At 32.5% G+C, this 23670-nt stretch overlaps 1 protein-coding gene across 4 annotated transcripts in view; it reads right to left on the bottom strand.

Moving 5' to 3' along the window:
• The window catches only part of CTNNA3 (catenin alpha 3), a 1663516-nt gene that overhangs the window by 836159 nt on the left and 803687 nt on the right, over positions 1 to 23670 (bottom strand). The window lies entirely within an intron of this gene.

Here is a 23670-nt window from a genome sequence, read left to right as displayed (position 1 = left end):
CTTAGACTCATAGCCCTTACAAATTCTTATTACGGATTTTAATTATAAATTCATTTTGTGATTAATTGATTAATGTATATCTCCCTCAGTAAATAGGCTGGAAATACTAAGAGGCAAAGGACTTGAGTAACTTTTGTTCACTAAATTTCTGTTCTCTCCCCAGCACTTAGTATATGCCTGACACTTATAAGATGCAATAATTATTATTGAAGTTAATGAATTAATTACATTTTTATGGGTACTGGATATTTTTATAAGAATACTGGGATGAATGAACCTTATTACAATCAAGATTTTCTTGCCAGGATAAGCAATATTTTGTGAAAAATACTATCTTTCCAATGCTTAATTCAACATGAGTGGGCTATACGTATTACGCTCATCCATTATAAACTGGTACATGTTTAATTTGTACAACTGCAAAATATATAAGATTTCACTGCAAAGATGGCACAGGATAGGAGTAAATAATAATACTTCTTTAGGATTATTTTGAAAATAATTTTAAAAGATTGGTGACATTATGTTTATAGATTATAAGCTATGATGATGCGTTTACCTCTTGAATTTATTTCACCAATTGCCTGAGTAGTTTTAAGACACCAAATGCTGATTTAAAATACCTCATTTTCTGAAAAATAATTATATAAAACCTCATTTAATTCAGTTTATAAAGGAATTGTCTTTTTCTGAAAAGGTTAATTTACATTTGGTCTGGTCTTGAGATTTGAAAAGGTACTTGAAATCAACAATTATTTACAAGAACAACTATCATCATGGCATCTATTAATATTTCTCATATTTCATTATTTTTAGTGTATGTCCCAATATCAATAATTCATTTAAAATATGATTTTAAGTATTTCAGAGCAGTATTTTCTCAAATTTTAATGTGCATAAGAATCTCCTGCAGACACTATTAAAATATAGTTTCTGATTCTTTATGTCTACGTGGGGCCTTAAATTTCTCATTATTAATCAGTCCCAGGTGATACTGATATAGGACATCCATAAACCATATTTGAGTAGCAAGGATATACAATAAACCAAATATTCCTATCTAAATCACACACTGTTCAGATACCCAACATTTTCTGTTCCTCTTCTTTTTGCTTTGAATATGGCACACAAACATATATAAATGACTTAAGGTTATCAATGCCAAAACATCAGAAGTCAATCACCACTTGGCCACCTATCTCACCTATCTGTCTTTAAAATATCAAACTCTATCCCACAGTAGTATTAGGCAAAGTTATGAAAGATAGTATTAGAAGTATTTATGATATTTTAGAACAAATTTCTAAGGATTGCCTTGTCTCCCAGTTCTGGGTAGGAGTTTGCCTAAAAGCCATTCAATACAGGTAGTTTCTTTTCTAGAAGTTCATGGGAGTATTGAAAAGCTTCCAACTATTGCCTTTAATTGACCAGCAGAATATGAATAACAAAAGAATGTTAGTAAATATGTACAGAAATTACTTCATTTTATAAATATGGAAACTGAGAAACTCATCAAAATTCAATAGCTAGTTAATGATAGAGCTAATATGAGAGGATTATAATCAAACAGTTTTAGATACCAAATGGTAATCCAGCAATGCATTATTTTATACTTGGAAAGTCCTACCCTGAAATTGGCTGACAGCAATTTTTAGGCCAAAATAAACTTGTATAAATGACAATCATCTAATTTTCCAATGTCTATTATACATCAAAAAATGTGCTTTCTCTGCATATGGGTATTATCTACTTTAATAGCCACTCTGAGGTAGAATATTATTATTTACATTTTATTATTTTTATATCGTAATTCAACAATTTTGTACTTCACTTAATGCTCATCATAAGTGTACTTTTTAAGCCTCAGTACCTATTTCAACCATTACTCAGCCCCACCCCTCTGCTAACCCCACCCCTTTGAATAAACCATTAGTTTATTCTCTATAGTTAAGAGTCTGTTTCTTGTTTTTTCTCTCTCTTTTTTTCACTTGCTTATTTGTTTTAATTCCATATATGAGTGAAATCATATGGTATTTGTCCCTCTCTGACTGGCTTATTTTGTTTAGCATTATACTCTCTAGATCCATCCATGCTGTTGCAAACTGTGTGATTTCATTCTTTTGTATGGCTGAATAATATTACATTATATATGTGTATCACATCTTCTTTATCCATTCATCTATCAATAGGCACTTGGGCTGCTTCCATAATTTTGGCTATTGTAAATAATGCTGCTATAAACATAGAGGTGTATATATCCTTCTGAATTAGTGTTTTTATATTCTTTGAGTAAATATCCAGTGTTGAGATTACTGGATCATAGGGTAGTTCTGTTTTTAATATTTTGAGTAACCTCGAAACTGTTTTCCATGGTGGCTGCAACAGTTTGCATTCCCATCAACAGTATATGAGGGTTCCCTTTTCTCCAAATCCTCACCAATTTCTTCTGTTTTTGATTTTAGCAATTCTGGCTGGTGTGAGGTAATATCTCATTGCAGCTTTGATTTGCATTTTTCTGATGGTCAGTGATGTTGAGCATCTTTTCATGTCTCTGTTCTCCTTTGGAGAAATGTCTATTCATGTCTCCTATTTTTAAATTGGATTATTTGGCTTTTGTGTGTTGAGTTGTATAAGCTCTTTATATATTTTAGTGCCTCAAGTGATTGTTTTCTTTCTATATTCCTGATATTTATTCCCAATTCCAAAGACTCAATTAAAGTCCCTTGGTAGAAGAGGCATATTTCTTGAAGCTGGAAAATAGTTTAAATATATCAATGAATACTAATATGGAGGGAAAATACTTTCAGCTAGGTGATACCTATGTGGTGGTTAAATTATGGTTCCCAGGATAGCAATCCTGCATTTACACCACACTAGCAGCCCCACAAAGATACAGTTCACTGCCTCAATGGATTCAGCACTAAAAAGGAACACATTTAAATACTAAAGCCATTATGCATGAATAAATGGCAAAATAAAGGAAACCCTTGAAGTGCTTTCCAGCAGTTTAACCCAGAACCATTCAATTTCCCTTTATTTGTTCCTCTCAATAACTTTTTTCCCTAGGTATAACTAGGAGAGCACAGTGCCATTGCGACCTTGAATTTGGTAGAAGGCCAATAATACATATTGACACTGTCAATAGCTGTCTGTCTGTGATTTTCCTGTTTTAAAGGATTAAAATTGTGTTTTTCTTGTGTTTTTTTTTTCTTTATTTTTTTTTAAAGGGAAAATCAAACCATGGGTTTAGGGCTTGCTCTTTCTAAAGTTTCTACTATTGTCCTTGTCCTAGAACTCAGGTTATTTATTTTAGCTCAGGAGAAATGGGGTAGTCTTTCTTTGGTCTATAAATAGAGTTAAGTTCATGGAACAAAGAAAGTAAGTTAAGCTGAAAATTAGCATTATGATTACTTGCATATGTAAAATTTCATAATAATTTCATATATATCACCTTAACATTCTCTTTAATCCTATAATATCAACATACCAGGTATTAGAGCCCTTGCAAATTATTATAGATTCATTAACATATGTACTTTGGACTTTGATATACATTTTACCACAAAAAGACAATCAACATTGTACATGTTACTCCCTTCCTTCTTGATATGTTTGGTAATTAGCTCAGCAGAGATGAGCTACCCATTTGCAGGTTGGAACTTTCAAAAATTGCTTATGTCTCCATTGTCAATGAAAAATTAAAGCTTCAAAATACCAAATCTCATTTAGCTAGCACATATTATTCAGTCTCTGCTAAATTTTCACTAAAATATCCATGAAAGCATATTTAAAAAGTTGAAAATGAATAACAATATTGATAACAATATTGATATTGATAACTATTACTTGCAGTTAACCTATGTTTAGAAATATTGGCTATCATTATTTAGGATAAGTTCAGTTTTGTTTTTTTTTTTTTTAAATCAGCTGATCCTGCTCAGCAGGCAATCTACTTCTCCTTCCTCTGCCCCTCCCTCTGCTTCTGCTCTCTCACATATTCTCTCTCTCTCAAATAAATAAAATCTTTTTAAAAATTTAAAAATAAAAAGTGAATTGATATAAGGACCATTTAAAGAAAATACTAGACAAATAATAGTGTAGGTAATGTTTAGATAAGGTAAAAAATTGTGAAAATGGTGTAAAAATGATGGAAGTTTAAGTTATCTCTGTAGTTCATTTCAGGCACAATTATTTTAGGTAGGGGAAGGGTTGTCTAAGTCATTCAGATAAGTTCAGATCATTTTGAGATTCCACATCTCAGAAAATACTGGATTGGAAACGAAGGGAACTAATGCATTGCATTCTAGGAGTGAAGTTCCAAACAGGTAAAGTTCTATAAGTGGAATCATCATACAAAAAGATTCTAATATCAGTGAGGAGTTAGTATTATAATATTTTGATATATACTTCATCTGATCAACATCTCAGAAAGCAAAGATAGGGATAAAAAAATCATATTTCTGGCCTGTTAAGCCATATTAGAAAGAAGCTTCTTATACATCCACGGTTGTCCTATGAACCATATGCATTAACCTGTTATCCATCTATAGAACTGAAGGGAGATTTTTGCCAGCTAAACAAAACAAAGTGCACAACCAAATATATACAAACCAATATTATATATATATATATATATGAAAATTGTGTGTGTGTGTATACACATATACTCTTAGTAAACATGATGCCATGAGAGGACTTTTCTTATTATCAGAGTGAAAAGGAAAGGGGGAAATGCATAGGTTACAAATTGCAAAGAGAATTTAAAGGAATCAAAATGCTCTGCCAATAATTCAACTCACTGTCAGAACAAAATTCAACAACATTAAACGAAGACTAAAATAATCCAGAGCCTCCAAAATATATAATTCACAATGTATATACAATAAAAATTAAGTAGGCATGTTAGCAGCAAGAAAAGGCAAATAATAACAACTAAAATAGCCACTAGTGATAGATTCAGAAATTTTCCTGATAAAGAAGCTAACAAACAAGGACTGCAGAATACCTATGATTAATCCTTCAGGGAAATGAATAATAAATAAATAATATATATGAAAAATAGATTATTTCCAGAGAAAATTTGAGCCTATAAAGCATCAGATGGACATTTTATTTTACTTTATTTTAAAGATTTATTTATTTATCTGAGATAGAGAAAGAGAGCATGAGAGAGAGCACAAGCACAAGCTGGGGGAGGGGCAAAGGGAGAGACACAGACTCCCTGCTGAGCATGAGCCTGAGGTGAGACTCCAACCCAAGACCCTGAGAACATAATTTGAACTAAAATCAAAAGTTGAGTGCTTAAAAAAAAAAAAAAAGTTGGGTGCTTAACCCACTGAGCCACCCAGCTGCACCCAGATGAACATTTTAAAACTAAATAATACAATATCTGAAGTTAAAAGTTTATTGTACAGGATTAACAGCAGATTGGACACAGAGGAAGATGGGATTAGTTAATTTGAAGAAAAGTCAGTACAAAATATCCAAACTAAATCGCAAGGATGGGGAAAGGAGGACTCCAGGGGTGAGCATAAGAAATGTGAAATATTGTCAAAAGGCCTAGTGATATATCCAAAAAGAGAATATAGAAAGAATGAGACTGAGGCAATATTTGAAAGAATAATGGCTGAGAATTTTACAAATTCCCCACTCTTAAGAAAGAAAAAAGCTCCACAGATTCAAGAATCTCAGTGAACTCCAACCAGGATAAATTCAAGGAAAACAGAAGTAGTTTAATTTCACTAGAGCAAAATAAAGATAAAAGCAAGCAGAGAAAAAAGGCATTACTTTTAGGAAAACAATAACATGAATGTTGTCTGCCTTCCCTACCAACAGAAGCTGTGGAAACTAGATGGCAATTAAATAAACCTTCAAAGTGCTAAAAGAAAAGAAAAGAAAAATCTTGTAAATCTAGAATTCAATATCCAGAAAAAATATCCTGCAAAATTAATTACACAAGACATTCTAAGATAAACAAAAGCTAAGATGATTTAATTTTAGATGACACATACTATAGGTGATACCAAACATTGGTGTTTTAGTAAAGTTGCATCATCAGTATTCTTGGTGCCACAGAACACAGAATGGGTTGAAAAAATATATGCAAATGACTCTAAAATAAAAAGATATTTATAAGAATTAGATTCTCTATCCAAAGCGTAATAACCTGGCTCATGTATTCTGCTTATATTTTCCTCCTTGATGTAAATAAAAATGGTGATAAGTGTTAAAAAATTGCTAAAGTGCTCAAAAGATCTCTTTCAGTAAATATAAAAAACATTAGTGATAAAAGCAGCACAATATTATCACTCACCTGGAAGTGCTTTTGCTTTCTATGGTATGTAAATTAGCAATGTATCTTACTAGCCATTGAATTATAGGTTTTATAAAACACAGAAATACTCTAAAACTCAAATTGCAGAATTGAGAGAGAAATCCAAGAACAATTCTTTGGATACAAAAACATTAGATAGGCAAATATTTGAGACATTAAGCTATGTGAAGATGGAAATAAAACAAGATACAAGAAACAGATGTGATAAATAAAATAGGGCAATTTTCAAATGTTCCAAATAAATTTGAAAATATTATTGAAATTGAAAATTTCTGAATAAAGATAACACAATTTTGCCACGAAAAGTTAGACAACCATCAAAGAACGACAACTATACCAAAGTGAATGAATGAGGATATTTCAAAATTTTCTCAAATCCTCTATGGATTTAACTTTATCCTCTATAGATTTATACATTAACTTTTATAAGTTCTATATACCACATAATCCTCAGATTCTGAACCTATGTCAGAATATGAAAGATTCAAAAATTCTTAAAATAATTTGATAATTCTGTCTACACAATTTAAAAATTTCAATAAAATGGATGGATTTTTGAAAAAAAAAATATGACCAAATTAATTTAAGATAGATCATCTGAATAGGCTAATTAATGAAGTAGCCAAAAGATTTTCAAATTCTCTCAAATAGATTTTATGCTAAGGGGCTTTAATGTATGAGTTCTTTTAAATGTTTAAAGAATAATATTCTTTTAAAACTCCTCTATAATGTAAATTAGTCCAGAACAAATAAAAATGGAGAAGCCTCTCAAACCATTGACCTGCTAGCATAAGCTTAATTTAAAAATATTGACAAAAATATCATCAGAACAATAGCAAAATAGACATAGTAGATTTCACCTATGAAAGCAGATTCAATATATTCCTAAATAAAATATATCATGTTTTACATTCACATAAAAATTCAGTCTTAGATAACTCCAGTAGTGAATTCTATCAAAAATTTTAAAAGGTTGTACTAATCTTATATAAAATCTTTCAAAAATACAGAAAGAAGGAACATTGTCCCACTCATTTATGATGCCAATATAATATTAATACCAAACCACATTGTCATTACAAAATAAAAAATTATAGGCCAATTTTCTTCATACTTATGCATGCAAAAATTTTTAACAAAATATTAGCAAATCACATTCACCACTATGAAAAGATAATAAAACACCTTAGCCAATAAACTTTATCTCAGGAATGTAAGTTTTGTTTAATATTCAGAAATCAATTATCATTCACTAAATTAACAGAATAAAGGCAAATAATTATGTGATCATTTAAAAATATACAGAAAAACACATTTGAGAAAATCCAATGTCTATTCATGAAAAAAAGAAACCTCTCAGTGAAGTGGGAATAAAAGTGAAATTCTTTAACCAAAGATAAATCTATAGTTAATATCAATTTTTTTTCTTCTAAGATTTTAATTATGACAGGAATGTCCATTTTCTACACCTCTACTCATCATTATGCTGGAGGTCCGAGTCAATGAATCAGGTAAGAAAAAGAACTTCACAACTTGTAAAGGAAGAAGAAAACTGTCTCAGACAATATGATTCATAGACATGATTCTTCCAACTTCGTGATTTTTTTTGAGATTGTTTTGTCTATTCTAGTTTCTTTGTATTTCCTTATATATATTAGAATCAGCTTATCGATTTCCACAATAAGCACTTGGTAAGATTTTGACTGAGAATAAACTGAATCTATTAATCTAGATTAATTTTAAGATATTTGACAATGTAACAATATTTAGTTTTCCAATAGATTTATGTTAGTCATAGATATCCACTTATTTATGACTTCTTTACTTTGTCTCAGAAGTATTTCATAGTTTTCAGTGTAAAGTTTTAATTTTTTATTAAATTTATCCTTGTGTGTTTTCATGATTTTGATAATATTTCAAATAGCATTGTTTTTTAAATTGTATTTTCAATTTTTTCATTGCTAGTAAATATGCATATACTTGATTTTTTAATAATGCCTCCATAATCTGCCTAAATTTATTAGTCCTAATATTTCAATAATTAATATTTTGACATTTTTCCTGTGTACAAAAAGCTACTTAAAGAAAACATAAAGTAATGTATTTGCAATCTTGGAGAAGGCAAAAAAATGACAAATTAGATTGTTCACAAAGACATCAAGGTATATGAATAAGCATGTCACAAATTGGGAGAATATTCACAATACATGCATCTAACAAAAGACTTGTATAAGTAGTATTTATCTTCTTCAACACACTAATAAGAGAACAAATAAAAATAATAACGTGGATAAATCATTTTTGAATGGACATTTTACAAAAGAAAATACAGGGATCCCTGGGTGGCGCAGCGGTTTGGCGCCTGCCTTTGGCCCAGGGCGCAGTCCTGGAGACCCGGGATCGAATCCCACATCGGGCTTCCAGTGCATGGAGCCTGCTTCTCCCTCTGCCTGTGTCTCTGCCTCTCTCTCTCTCTCTGTGTGTGTGACTATCATAAATAAATAAATAAATAAATAAATAAATAAATAAATAAATAATAATTAAAATAAAAGAAAATACATAAATAACTTGTAAATACATTAAAAATGACACCAAATAGCATTATGGAACAGAATGCCATTTCAACACCCACTAAAATGTCACAAATTAAAAAGAATGACCACATCAGATGCTGGCAATGACGTGGAACAAATTGGAATTCTCTTACAATGCTGGTGGAAGCTAAATGCTACTACCATTTTGAAAAAAGATTTGGCAATTTCTTATAAGATTACATACATATCTGTGATCAGATAATTCCACTCAATTTGTATCCAAAAGAAATTAACATAGATAGCAACAAAAAGAATTGCACAAAAATATCCATATTCATTTTAATTATTATAGCCCCAAACTGGAAATAACTCAGAAGTCCAACAGCATGAGAATGGATAAATTTGCAATATATTCATTCAAAGGCATACTACTCAATAATTAAAAGGTTCGAACTATTTCTACTAAGTTTTTAATTATAATTCCAGTAAAGATACTATAGTGTTACCGTATCTTAGCTCTATTACAGTTATATAGATTCAGGTGAACAATGTTATATTATTTTCAGCTAAACAATATAGTGATTCAACAATTCTATACATTAGTCAGCACTCACCATGGTAAGTGTACTCTTTAATCTCCATCACCATTTCACCCATCCCTCCACCCACCTCCCTTCTGGTAACCATCAGTTTGTTTTTTATAGTTAAGAGTCTGTTTCTTGGTCTCTCTCTCTCTCTGTCTCTGTCTCTCTCTTTCTCTCTTTTCCTTTCCTTGTTTGTTTTGTCTCTTAAATTCCACATATAAGGGAGATCTTATGGTATTTGTCTTTCTCTGATTTATTTTGCTTAGTATTATACTCCTTAGCTCCATCCATGTTGTTGCAAATGGCAAGATTTCACTCTTTATTGTGGCTGAATTACATTATATATACCACATCTTCTTTATCCATTCATCTATCAATGGACACTTGGGCTGATTCTATAATTTGGCTATTGCAAATATGCTGCTATAAACTTAGGGGTGGTGCATGTAACCCTTTGAATTATATATATATATATATATATATGTATATATATATATATATATATATATATTTTGGTAAATACTCAGAAGAGTGATTACTTGAGCATAGGGTAGTTCTATTTTTAACTTTTTAAGGAACCTCCATAATGTTTTCTACAAAAGCTGCTTCAGGGTGCATTCCCATGAAAGGTTCAAATTATTGATGTAGTCATCAATAAGGAAGAATTTCAGAAATATTTTGCTGAGTGAAAAGAGCCTTACATATTCCATTTATATGAAACTCTAAACTGGGCAAAACTAGTCTATGGTAAAAGAAATCTGAGCCTGAGGGGGTGTGAGCATACAGCGCATGACTGCAAGGGGGCCAAAAAACTTAATGGCATGTTGTAAATATTCTGTATCTCTATTCTGTATCTTGTTAAGAGTGTCAATTACACTAGTAAATGCATTTTTCAAAGCACATAAAACTATTATATATTACATTTCTACAATTAATTTAAATATACCTCATTTTAAAAAAAATAAAAGCAAATTTGTTGGGAATCCCTGCATGGCTCAGCGGTTTGGCACCTGCCTTTGGCCAGGGTGTGATCCTGGAGTCCCAGGATCGAGTCCCATGTCGGGCTCCCTGTATGGAGCCTGCTTCTCTCTCTGCTTGTGTCTCTACCTCTCTCTGTGTCTCAAATGAATGAATGAATGAATGAATGAATAAATAAATAAATAAATAAATAAATATCTTTAAAAAACAAAAAAGCAAATTTGTTGCAATCATTCATGTATTCTTACATAATTCACCTTTGTTTTTGTTTTTTGGTTTTTTTTTTTGAGCAAGGAGCTTATTCATATTCACTTGGTTCTAGCTTTACACTGAAGTCTCTTTTCCTGTCTCTGACTTTCATATTTTACAATCTACTAATAATCAACAGTTTATCATTCTCCAAACATATATTTGCACATGACTTCTGCCTGTTTGGAATGTCCTTTCCCCCTCCTTCACCTACAGAACTTTCACTTGTAAATTTTAAGACTCTGCAGTGAGTTCATTTTCTCTCCAAAGCCTTTCCTTTTCTCCTAAGAAAGACTTTGGAGAGGAAGTTAATATCTTTGGAAAGGCAAAGTAATATCATGATTCTGTCCAATTCTGCATCTCATATCAACTTTTATCCCTCCACATTGAACATCTCAAGAATGTATTTGCATGCCTGTTTCATCACAAAAAAATTCTTAAGGGTAGGGACTGTATCTAGAGTACTTACTATAGCAACAGCAACAAACATAAACCATTTATTGAATAGATACTTTGCACCTGGCACACGGAAAGGCAGCTTCCATAAATATCTCATTTAATTTTCCACACAATTTTAATTTTACAGATGATCAAATTGAGGCATAGAGAAGTTGTGCTGTCCATCAATAGTCACAAAGACTAGCACACTGAATAAGGTTTTCAACTAAGATCTCTCTGATTCCAAAATTCATGCTCTTAATCACTAACTAGGATTAACCACTTTCCAAGTAGCCTATGAGAAAACTATAGGTATTAACTTATGATTGCACTGAACTGGCCAAAAAGTGGTACTGTCCTATGCCATTGCTAAACTAACGCCAGGAAGTCAAAGATGTCAGATTTTTTGTTTGTCTTAAAGCAAATGTGCATGTGTTGTTTTTCTTATCTGTTGCTTCTGACTTTTGTGAATATTTTCAGACAAAAGTGTACTCTTTGAAAAAAAAATAAAATAAAATAAAAGTGTACTCTTTGATCTCCACTGGGTATCTGATTTAATTTTTTCCTAATTGTTGCCTGTTGCAATCAGCTGTGTATATATGAAAAATATTTTTTATCTTAGATATAGTTCTGTGATTTACCCAAAGAAACAGAAGGAATACACTACAAGCTCTTAAACTGTCTTCTGCAATATTGAAACTCTCCTCACAACCCACGAATTCCCTGGTTTTATCTTTTAAACAGCTTTCTTTTGAGGTTTTTGTTTTGTTTATAAATCACTGGGCTTTGTGACTCTGGCCCTGGTATCTCCAGCTGCCCGAACTCCTCATTAGTGAATGTCAGCCTCCTCCCTATAAACTCTCATCTGTCTCCTCAACATTACTTGTGGCGGCAGCACTCTGTCCTTTGCTTCCTAATGATGAGAATGAACATCAGATCCTTTGTGATGCACCCCATATATCCTCTAGTCACCTTTCTTATGTCCATACATACACCTTTTACCTTTTTTTTTTCCATTGTACTATCTCTGAGAATTCTGGTGATAGGATCACTCTTTTCATATTAGAGAGAGAAAATCACATTTTTCCCCAAATGGGCATTGGATAGATTAATTTCTACTAAACTTCTGTAATATAAAATCTACATTGCTCTCATTTATTTTCAGACTTAAACCCATTGCATAGTGGTTGTCAAAAGATTGTACAGATTTAGAAATGTACTAAATATAACTGATGTGCAGAAAATAGTTAACATAGCAGGTCTGAGACTCCTATCCCCCAAAAGATTTGTTTGTAAGGTTGGTCTTTGGCTGGAATCTAAAACCTTGAATGGTAACTAGTTTCCCTAGACCGATAATAAATGTTCCCTAATTAATAAGAGTAGTTCATTGTGCTTAAACATTTGTACTACCAATGTGGTTTCCACTGAAGACATGCTTGGTTTCTGGGAGTCTGGAATTTTGGTACATGTTAGGCAAAGGGTGATTACATGGTCAGCTCCAAGTAAAACTGAACTTCTAGGCTCACCTCAACCTTTCCTGATAGATGACATTTCATACATGTTGTAATAATTTTTAGAAGAAGTTAATCTGTCCTGTGTAACATGACTCGAGGGAACTTCTGGAAGTTTGAGCATGGTTTCTTCCAAAATCAACTCCTTTCATGTTTTGTTTTTTTCTTTGTAGATTTTACTTTGTATCTTTTCAATGTAATAAATCATAGCTGTGACTACAACTATATCCTTCCTACATCCTGTGAGTCCTCCTAGCAAATCATCACGCCTGGGGGTGGTTTGATTGGGGGTCCTTGACACAATAGTTTTCAGTTTTATTATTTAAAAAAATAAAGAAAAATAATAAAACATTTGGTTAAAATCTTTCTTTGAGCACTAAATTTAACCATGTATTTATGGATTTTTCCCTACTGTTTATCTCTAGATTTTTTTTTTATAATACACTCTTTAACTATATTCTTGGTAATACAAATAAGTAATAGTGGCAATTTAAGGAGGAGTAAAACATAAGGAAAGATGTTCTAAGATGTTTATTTTTATCAGAAAACTTCTGTTTTACATATACAGCTATAAACTCAAGTTACTGAGAGGAATTGATAGATCTAGGTAACTGAAAATACCAGTTAAAAAAAGACTTGTCATCATCCCAGCAGGAGATAATTCTTTGAAGGAGTTATGATATTTATTTTTTTAAAGATTTTATTTACTTATTTGAGAAAAAGAAGGGAAGGAGAGAGAGCACGAGCAACAGAGCAACAGACTCCCCACTCAGGCTTGGAGCCCCATGAGGCTCGATCCCCCTGAGAGCCCACTGAGCCACCCAGGTGCCCTAGGAATTACAGTATTTTTTCTCCAGGAAAGAAATGTACTATCCGTGTATATTGGTGTTGGGAGCAGTGAGAGAGAACAAAATGTAATCAGTATAGTGGGACGAACTAAAAAGTACCTGTTGACTAAGTTCCTGTGATGTGCATTGCCAAGAAGGTTTTTTTCAGCTTTCCCACTTAACCCTTCGTTTTCCAATTTGAATAGATCAGGTGATATTTCTCTTCTTACACCATTCAGAAGGGCAATTTGGACTATTTCAGAACAATACAATAGAAAATTAGGGGGGAAAAGGTCATTCTGATATAACAACATGAAATGTTCAATAATGAACTATCAAATAAATATATAATTGATCATATGAGTGTCCTTAGGAAATAGAGAAGCAAAAGAGAGAAGGAAAATTTTAAAATTGTTAAATGCTGAAGTTAGAACATGACATAAATAACAATTCCTAACCACATGGCATTTACTATGTGCCAAACATAGTTCTATATATTAACTCCTCTACTCTTTGCGACAACCCTAAGAGACAGTTGATATTATGATCAACCCCATTTCAGCAATGAGCAAACTGAGTTTCAGAAAGAGAAATAAGAGTCACTGAACATTATACATTGAGTAGTATTGAAAGGCAGGTGGTCCGACTGCAGAATCTAAGCTCTTAACCACTAAACTATGTTTGCATACTTAAAGAAAAGGCATATTATAAAAAGATTTCTCAAAATAGTGATAAGAAATTTGGCTTGCTTACCAAATTTGTAGTTTTATAAAGAACTAAAACTGGGTAGAGAGACCTAAACTGAACAATTCTAACTTTTCTCACAGAACCAAATGCTGTTCCTTCCATACACAGATACACCCAACAAAGGCTAAGACCTTCCTGAGACCACATTCTCTATGTATCCGTCATATAATTTAGAAATAGTCTGAATGGTCATAACTATTAGAGTTTATGGCTAAATATTTCAGGAATGAGAGGTCTCAATGTGGTTATAGACCAGAGCATTGAAACACAAGTATACAGAAGAGGGGTGACAAGAAGTGTGGGCTAGAATTCAAGATAATTCAAACAAACAAGCACCATAAGTAGTGCAGGCAGAAAGGGTAAAAAGAAAGAATAAAAAAGGTAATTCTCATGAATACTTAAAAATTATCTTCTAGCTTCAGAAATCTTTTTTTTTTTTTTTTTTTTTTTTTTTTAGCTTCAGAAATCTTAAGTTAGTGCTCGGAGGTAATAGGAACCAAAACTTTATACTAGCACTTGGAAGACTAACGTTTAGCTGAATGAAATAATTAGGCCTATGTTCATTAGCTCCAAACTCCTATCTGTTAGTATGAGTGAAATCTCAAGATCTGTTTTCTGAAGAAAACAAAACAAACAAAACCACACAGGTTTAAAGAGCCAGACAGGTGCTTATTTTCTTTCCTGGACTTCAGTTTCTTCCTTTGAGAGTTGAATTAGAAAGAAGTTTGTCTTTATACCCTCTGATAGGCTCTTTTGCATTTGTTAATAAGAACTGTCATACCTATTTTGACTTAAGGTATCAAGAAACTCATTTTCAGGAGTTTCCTTTAGTTTGAGTTCTCTGTTAGTATTATCTCATGACTCCTGCTTGCTTGGTTCTAGTGTCAGTATGCTTAATTTAGTTATGTTATATTTGGGGCTCTCATGAAAAGCCATCAGAAATTCTCGTTTGAAGTATATTAAATATAATGTCTGTGAAATGTACTGCCTAAAATGAGGATAAAAAACATATGTCTCATCAGCAAAAATGTAAAAGAATAGATTCAAAGGTTTTATTGGACAGTAAGTTCTATGTGGTTAAATAGTATGCTGTGACTGCTAAGAAATCTACTTCATTTTACTTAGGCTGCATTCAAAGGTATACAGTGTCTACAATAACAAAGGATATGTTCCAGCAAAGTATTCAGCACATAACAGACCATTCAGGCAACAAATATTTCACAAATTCAATCAGATATCCCTGTTCTTTAGTTCATATATGAAATATTGTGTTCACTCAGTAACACCACACTTTTATTTTATTTTGTTTTTTTAAAGATTTTTATTTATTTATTCATGATAGTCATAGAGAGAGAAAGAGAGAGAGGCAGAGACACAGGCAGAGGGAGAAGCAGGCTCCATGCAGGGAACCCGACGCGGGACTCGATCCCGGGACTCCAGGATCGTGCCCTGGACCAAAGGCAGGTGCCAAACCACTGAGCCACCCAGGGATCCCCAAGACCACACTTTTAAAAAGAGATGTCTGACCACACCAAGTGTTGGCAAGTCAGTGGCAGTGCTGACACAAATGAAACATTGTACAATCACTTTGGCAAACAGTTTGGCAGTTACTTAAAAGGTTAAACATATATCTATCACATAACCCAGCCATTCTACTCCTGGATAGCTATCCAAGATAATAAAAATATATGTTTACAAAAATACTTGTATATGAATGTTCATAACAGCTTTTTTTTAATAGCCAAAAATTTAAAACAACCCAAATGTTGGTCAACAGGTGAATGGATAAATAAATAGTGGTATGTATATAATGGAATACTACTCAGCAACAAAAAGGAACAAACTGATACATTTAAAAACACAGAGCAATTTGTAAAACATAATGCTAAGCAAAGAAAGCCTGACCAAAAAAATGACATATTGTATGATTCAATTTATATAAAATTCCAGAAAATGCAAACTAATCGATAGTGATGGAAAGCAGATCAGTGTTTGCCTAGGAATGGGGTTGGAAAGAGTCCATAAGAAATTTGAAGGGTTTAGAAATGTTTGTTGTTTTGCTTTGATGATGGTTTCTGGCATATATACACATGCCAAAATTCACCAAATTATGCATTTGAAAGTTTATCGGATGTCAATTATGTTTCAATAAAATTGTTAAAAACCAAAATGGAAAAAAATAGGTGGGACAAAGCCAATCGGAACTATCTAGAAGAGATCAACATGGATGGTTGAAAAGACCCAAAACCATGTGCTCATTAAGTAAGTGAGAATACTTGCCTGGGGAGAAGAATCTCCAGTACATCAAAATAGTTAACATCATAATAACTTCAATGGGAAAGTAATTTTATGTTTCTTGAATAGTCTCTGTAGGCAGTCAGGGCAAAATGAACTCTTGATTTTAGCCCACTGTAGGAGAGAAATTCAAAACAAACTAGCAGTAAACTTCTTTCTCCCTCAGCCCTTGCCATCAGTCAGCGATATTATCATCTGATCTATCCAGTTGTTCATGTTAAATACGTTTCCCACAACCAACATTCAGTATATCAGCAGGTTGTACTGCTCTACCTCCAAAATATGTTCTTAATCCATCTGCTTTCCATTACTTCAACTATCGCTCTTTCTAAAAGTGTGTATGTATGCGTAAGTGTATTCTAAACCTGGATCACTGCTATAATATGCCTCCAAATGGTCTCCCCCCTTCCACATTTACCCTCTTCCTATAAAGCCCAGTCTCCACAGAGCAACTAAGGTGATCTTTCAAAAAATGTAAAGCAGGTTATATAATCTCCCTGATTAAAACACTCCAGCAGTTTCCTATTATACTTTGAATAAAATCAAAACCTCCTACCATATCTTACACGGTCCAGCACTTTTCTGTTCTTATCTCATACTATACCATTACCACAACTAGGTCCACCAGGTCCACCCTGACTCTCATTCTCAATGTTTTTCAAATATACCAGAATTTTCCCCTCAGGGCCTTGGTTTCAGCTGTGGTCTCTGCTTGGAAACTATTCCTCCAAACTGTTGCCTGTCTGATTCCATCTCATCATTTAAGATTGAAACATCCGCATTCCGGGTAAGACTTTCCAGTCCATGGATCCAAAGATGCTTCCCCTGCCACAGTAATCTGTCTCATTTGCTTGTTATATTTTCCTCATAGCTTAAACACTTAAACACAAATCATTGATCAGCATTATTTGTTTATTAGCTGCTCCCCTGTAGAATGTACACTGTATGAGAATAGGGGTTAGGTCTGTTATAGACATTGAAGTATCCCAGTGCTCAGAGAAATGATTTATGATAGGTAGTCAATATTAGAGAGACATAAGGTTGTTCAACGTCAAGGGCAACTTAAGAGTTACTTGAACCTAAGTAATGTATAGACTATCTTACAGGAAAAAAAAATGGCCTAAGTACTCCCAATGTTGACTTAATTACTTTTGAATATAATATTACATAATTATTTATAATAAAAATGTTAGAATGAATATTTTGCTTATAGCTCATTTAAAATTATAAAAAACAAACTCATTAGTAAATATAGTCAAAAGTTTAAAACAAATATTATTTTGAAAAAGCGTATCTTTGAACTGATGGATGATTCCACTTTATTAAAACCAAATTATTTCCTGCAGCATGAGTACGGTACTACTGGCTGTTATAGCAGAGGGCTGTTAGCATTTGGTCACTTGAACCACTACGTATTATGTGAAGACATTCATCTCCATGTTACTTTCTTCTTGTTTGAACTTTCATAACATCTTTATTTTTTAAGACTCACTTTGACATCATTTGGAAATTCTCATTTATTTTTCTATGTGAACTTTAGAATTGTATGTGTGTGTGTTGTACACACATGCTCAAGAGAGTGTATGTGAATGTGTGTGATTTAAATCAAGTATTTTGGAATTGCATTAAATTTATGTATTTATTTGGCAAGGGATGATATCTTTATAGATATCATCTATAGATATAGATATAGATATCTATATCAAGTTATTTCATTTTTTGTGTGAAGAAACTCTTTTTTTCCCATTATTAACATTGTACTTTACTAATGTTTTCTTATAACTGGGATCCTTACTAAATTCTCATTTTTGCTTTTTTAATAGATTTCATTTACCTTCTTAAGAGATTTCATCTGAGTTCATATTTACCATCAGATTACTTTAAATAATGATGATTAATTTATTTTTCCATTAATTGTAAAGTTTATTTCATTTACCTCTGATTAGCTAGAAATGCCAAACAAATAATCATAAATAATTGTGATGATAGAAAGTATCCTCATGTCTTATATGAAAGGGTCAGTCTTTAGTATTTCTTAACATTGTATGATGTATTTGGTTTGATTTTAGATCTTTAACTTATTTAGGAAGCTTTGTTTTATTCCTATTATACCTTTTATTCCCATTATACCTTTGTACCTTGAATGGCTACTGATTTTTATCAAATGTTTTTCATGTCTATTTCTACAATTTGCTTTGTAATTTTCTTATAATATAATGAATAATGTTGGTATATGGTTAATTTTGAAATATTCATTTATCCATCAAGTATATATCAGTTTCCCCACAAATATTTCAAATGCATTTATTTGAGGTTCTGAAATAAACTCTCTATTTTTAAATTTTTATTCAAATTCTAGTTAGTTAACATACAGTATAACATTAGTTTTAGGTGTACGATTTAGTATATACTACTTTTTTTTTTAGTATATACTATTTTAAACAAAGCAGTCCAAATTATAGTTCTAACTCCTAAATGTACAAATATACTGTGGAGGTTTCCAGGCTTAGCCACAGATCTTGCAAACTCATCAATTCCTCTATACCCCTAAAACCATCCCTCCCCTCCATTCCCTACCTTTCTGGAATATAAGAATATAACAGCCTCCAGTCAGCCAGAATATTAGAGTCTCTTAGATGCCTCTCCCTCTCTCCCGACTCCCACATCCAATCTGTTTCCACATTCTGTTGATTCTACTTCCTAAACATCTTTCAATTCCAGATCCCCCATCCATTGACTTATTTAAGCCCTCAATCTCTACCGCTTTGGCTAGAGATTCCTAACAAGGTTTGTAGTTTCCCATATCGTTCCCACGCCCCCAAAATGCCTCCCACACTTCAACCAGAAACTGAGTATGACATTTGTTGCTTAAAATGCTTCAATGTTTGCTCATAAATAACAAGATGGTTTCCAAACTCCTTAAAATGGCACATAAGGCTCTGCATGATCTGCCTCTCACCCCTGCCAGCTTCCATTCTCCATGTATATAATGCATAAGTTTTGTAAGAATAGCAAGTATGTACATGTTCTCTCCATATTCACCATAATCACGTGTCCTTCTATCCTCCGAGCTTATCAGCTTCTTGCCTATGTGCTCATCCTACGCCTCCTCCACTACCTTGTATCTTCCCACAAGAAAATATTTCTTGATTTCCACTCTCATAGAATTAGCTACTAGTCTTAGACTATTAGTTTAGTCATCTTCCTCCCCCTCTTCATTTTATCCCTGAATCCTCAGTATTTGGAACAGCATATTGCACAATGTGAAGATTCAGTTGGGTTTGAATGCATATATTGAAACTTCAGAAGAGTACAAATTGAATTCAGCATTGTACATACTGGTTAATACTCAGTTAATCCTAAAGGTCAAAGAAAACAATAAGGTCACAATATATTGTACAGGTACTACTCCACGTGGCATAATGTACTAAAATCAAGAGATATATGCTAAGCAAAACAATGAAAAATTAGAATGAGTCCAGACAAGGCGTTATGGAGAACCCTGACAACAATGGGATATAACAAGCTTTTCAAGATGTTTCAGATCAAGAAAGGACTAGCAACACAGCTGCAGGAACTTCAATTGTTTAGATCAGAGGAAAAAAAAACAGTAAAGGAGACAGAATAATTGTCTTCAATACTTAGAATTTTCAACTTAGAGTTGAGGAGGAGAAAAGAAATAGAATCACAGATCATAGAAGTAAGCGCCAATTCTCACCTTAGGCATGAGGAATTTAAGGAACTTTCATCTCTATGACAGAGTTCTTAGTAACAAAAGAGCTGTAATTCTTTAGTTTCTGACGTTTCTCAGAGAAGTGAATGGCGGTTTGGGGTGGAGGAGTTCCTAGTTGTGCAGATTTACTCTGGACATTGCAGACTATTTAGCATCTCTGGTTCCCACTGACAAAAATCCAATAATGACTGTAGGTCATTGGGACAATCAGAAAAGCCCTCACTCATTTACAAAAGCTTTCATTTGAGAACCACTGAAATGTATACTATATTTTTGAAATCGTGCAAGATATCTTCATTCCATCTTAAAATTCTTTCAATAATGAAGCAAGTTAGAAACTGTTATTTCTATGTTAAGATGGAGAATTTGAAGCTCTGCTGTTGGCAAACTGACCTTTCTAAATTGGATTGCCTGTTTGTATTTCTGACAAAGAATAATTTAAGATTTTTTTTTATATTATATGGTCTGTTCAGCTGAGACTCTGTTTAGTTTTTTAAATGCTGACTACTGATTTCACTTCTAAGTATTTTCATTGGCCATATCATTCACATTCAGGCTTATTATGCCTTCTCAGGTGAGTTTACTTTGTGGTAGCTCTACCACATTGAGATGATCTAGTTTGATGTCCCATTCACTCCTGGTTTGATGTATTTCCCTATAGTCAGCCATACCATTTGACAGTATGTGAAAATTCCCTCCTTACAAAAATAAATTACATATTTTAAATACAGAGAAATGAGGCAACTTGCCAAATACCATAAAGCAAATGAAACTGAAATCAAATCCATGCCAGTACTGAAATCAATAAATTGAGGATAAAGAAATCCATATGTTAATCTTCTGTGAGAAAAATGTTTATAGGTTATATATAAACATATTCTAGGAGAATATCTTAATTTTTATTGCTAAGTACAGAAAGCCCATAGAAGTCTGGAATTTTGTCACCACAAAATATAATTACATAATATTTTGCTATGAAAATAATGCTAAATCTGAAATTTATTGAGCAAAAGGGGGTGAGACAATATAATATAGTGGTTAAAAATTCACAAACTGGAGGTAGATTGTTTGAATCACAGCTTGATAATTTATTATCAATTATTAGCTTAATAATTTATTAATTTCATAACTTTGGGAAAGTTATTTAACCTCTAGTTTCCAAATGTGTAAAATGGGATAATTATAACATCTACTTCACAAAGTGTGGATTAAATAAACTAATAATATCAAGTGCTTAAACTATTTTCTGGAATATTAAAGTTTCTTTATTAATATTAATTATTATTATTATTATTATTAAGGATCTGTATAGCTCAAACTATACCATTTGTAACCTTGAGAAAGTCATTTTATTTCTCTAGGTTTATTTATCTGTAACTAAAATGATTTAGAAAAGCCAGTTCAGAAATTTTGATTTTATAAACATGAATTCATCACAAGTTTTTTAATACTCCCCCAAATTTTATTGGATATATCTTGCTAATGCATCAAAATAAGGGTGTCAATCATTGACTGCATTTTTCTTTTGGAACATTACATAACCTTTGTTCTATATCACTATTTTGCTGACACACTCAAGCAGCAATTATTTTTGATTGTTCCTTGAATTAATAGGCTCCATTAACACCTTATGACAATTGTTCATGGTTGTCTTTGTAGCTGCTTAACCAAGGAACATAAAGTGCAGACTGGCTATCATAGCTATGTTTGCTTAATGAGAAGGGGAAAGGATATAATGCTTGCAAGTACAACATGTTCAGAGCTTTGGAATATTCAATTTGTTGATCTTCTAAGAGACTTGCTCATAAAATGTCTGTTTTATGTCTTATCTAAGACGGCTTTCTCTGCAAAATCTACACTCCAATTGCTGCATTTTATACTGTCAGCTGCCTCTTTGGGATCTTGTCTAATAAAACATATAAGTGTCTTTTCTCCCTCCTATTCATTATCACTAAAAGCACTTCAGTATCTTATTTGGTGATATCAGGTGTCTACTCAATTTGTGAAATGATAGGAAATCTATGTTTTAAGTCATGCTTGTCAACCACCTGAGCTCCACTAGAGTTAGGAAAGCTTAACTCACAAATGCTGCTTTAATAAATAGCTTTAAGAATTATTCCTATTCAGCATGAAACAACAGCTTTAGTGAAAGGAGGACATTTATATAAAATTAGTTAATAAATTCAATAAATTCTAGAAGTTACTAGTAATTCTTTCATTAAAATTTAATTATGTTTCTAGTGTATTCTAGGCACTGTACTGGGCATAAATACCTTTAAAAATTTAGATAACATGGCTTCTGCCCTTGACATAGGATCATAGTCTGATAGAATAATAAAAGAATTCTAAAAGGAAATCACCTTTTGAAAGATTCTAAATATAAATTTGAAAGGGGAAAGATAAAATTTGCCTTACAGAGTGATGGCTCTGGGGGAAGGAGTGAGTGTGTATGTGTGTGTGTGTGTGAGAGAGAGAGAGAGAGAGAGAGAGAGAGAGAGAGAGAGAATGAGACTAAGTAGAAAGACAAATCCAGGCAAGAAGCTTTCCCATGGAAAAAAAAAAAAAAAGCTTTCCCATGGCGTAATGAAAGCCTGAATTAAGGCAGTGACAACTGAGACAGAATGGGCAGTACACATTGTAGAGATACTGAAAAATACATCCACACAGCTGATGACAAATTAGATGGGGAGAAATCAAGGATAATTTTACAGGTTGTTAGGCCAAGAGACTGGGAGGATAATAGTCCTTTTGAGGAATTTGGATATATACAAGAACTCATAAAAGGTATGAGCTGGGTATAGAGATGTAAAAAGCAGCAACAATTTAGGGAAGAGTGGAAGCTACTGGGTTGGTGGCATCATTCCCAGGAGAATACTTAAAGTAGAGAAAAAAGTAACAAAGACACATCAAATTTGGAGAAATATGCAAGATAAAGGAGCCTAAAAAGAGACTGAGAATGAAAAGTTGGAAAGAATTAGAAGTTTCCTTTAGTATTTCATTTAGAATCAAGCTTATGATGATTTATATAAGAATTCCTTTATCTAAAAAACATTAAATGATATTCAAAGACAAATAAAAATCTGGAGAAAATATTTGAACATATGTGACAGATAAAGTTTAGTATCCTTGATACACACAAGAAATAATAATTAAATAATCCAATAGAAAAAATGGAAAATTAGCAAAAACACATTAGATGGTCAATTAATACATTTTTAAAACTTTCAATCTAATTAACATTCCCTATACTAAAACAAAACGATGGACATTAGTAAAATGGTAGAGTAAGGACCTCCAAGAATTCTCTCCTCCATAAAACAATGAGGACATCAGCAAAATGATTATAATCAACTTTTTTTCAGAACTCTGGAGATTAACCAAATACTTGTGGCAATTTGGGGGCATGTATCCCAGAAAAAAATGCCAAATCTCAATAAGAA

The sequence above is a fragment of the Nyctereutes procyonoides genome, unplaced genomic scaffold (assembly GCF_905146905.1).
Source record: "Nyctereutes procyonoides isolate TBG_1078 unplaced genomic scaffold, NYPRO_anot_genome, whole genome shotgun sequence".
In the NCBI taxonomy this organism is placed as follows: domain Eukaryota; kingdom Metazoa; phylum Chordata; class Mammalia; order Carnivora; family Canidae; genus Nyctereutes; species Nyctereutes procyonoides.
This window is presented reverse-complemented; position numbering and strand designations above follow the sequence as displayed.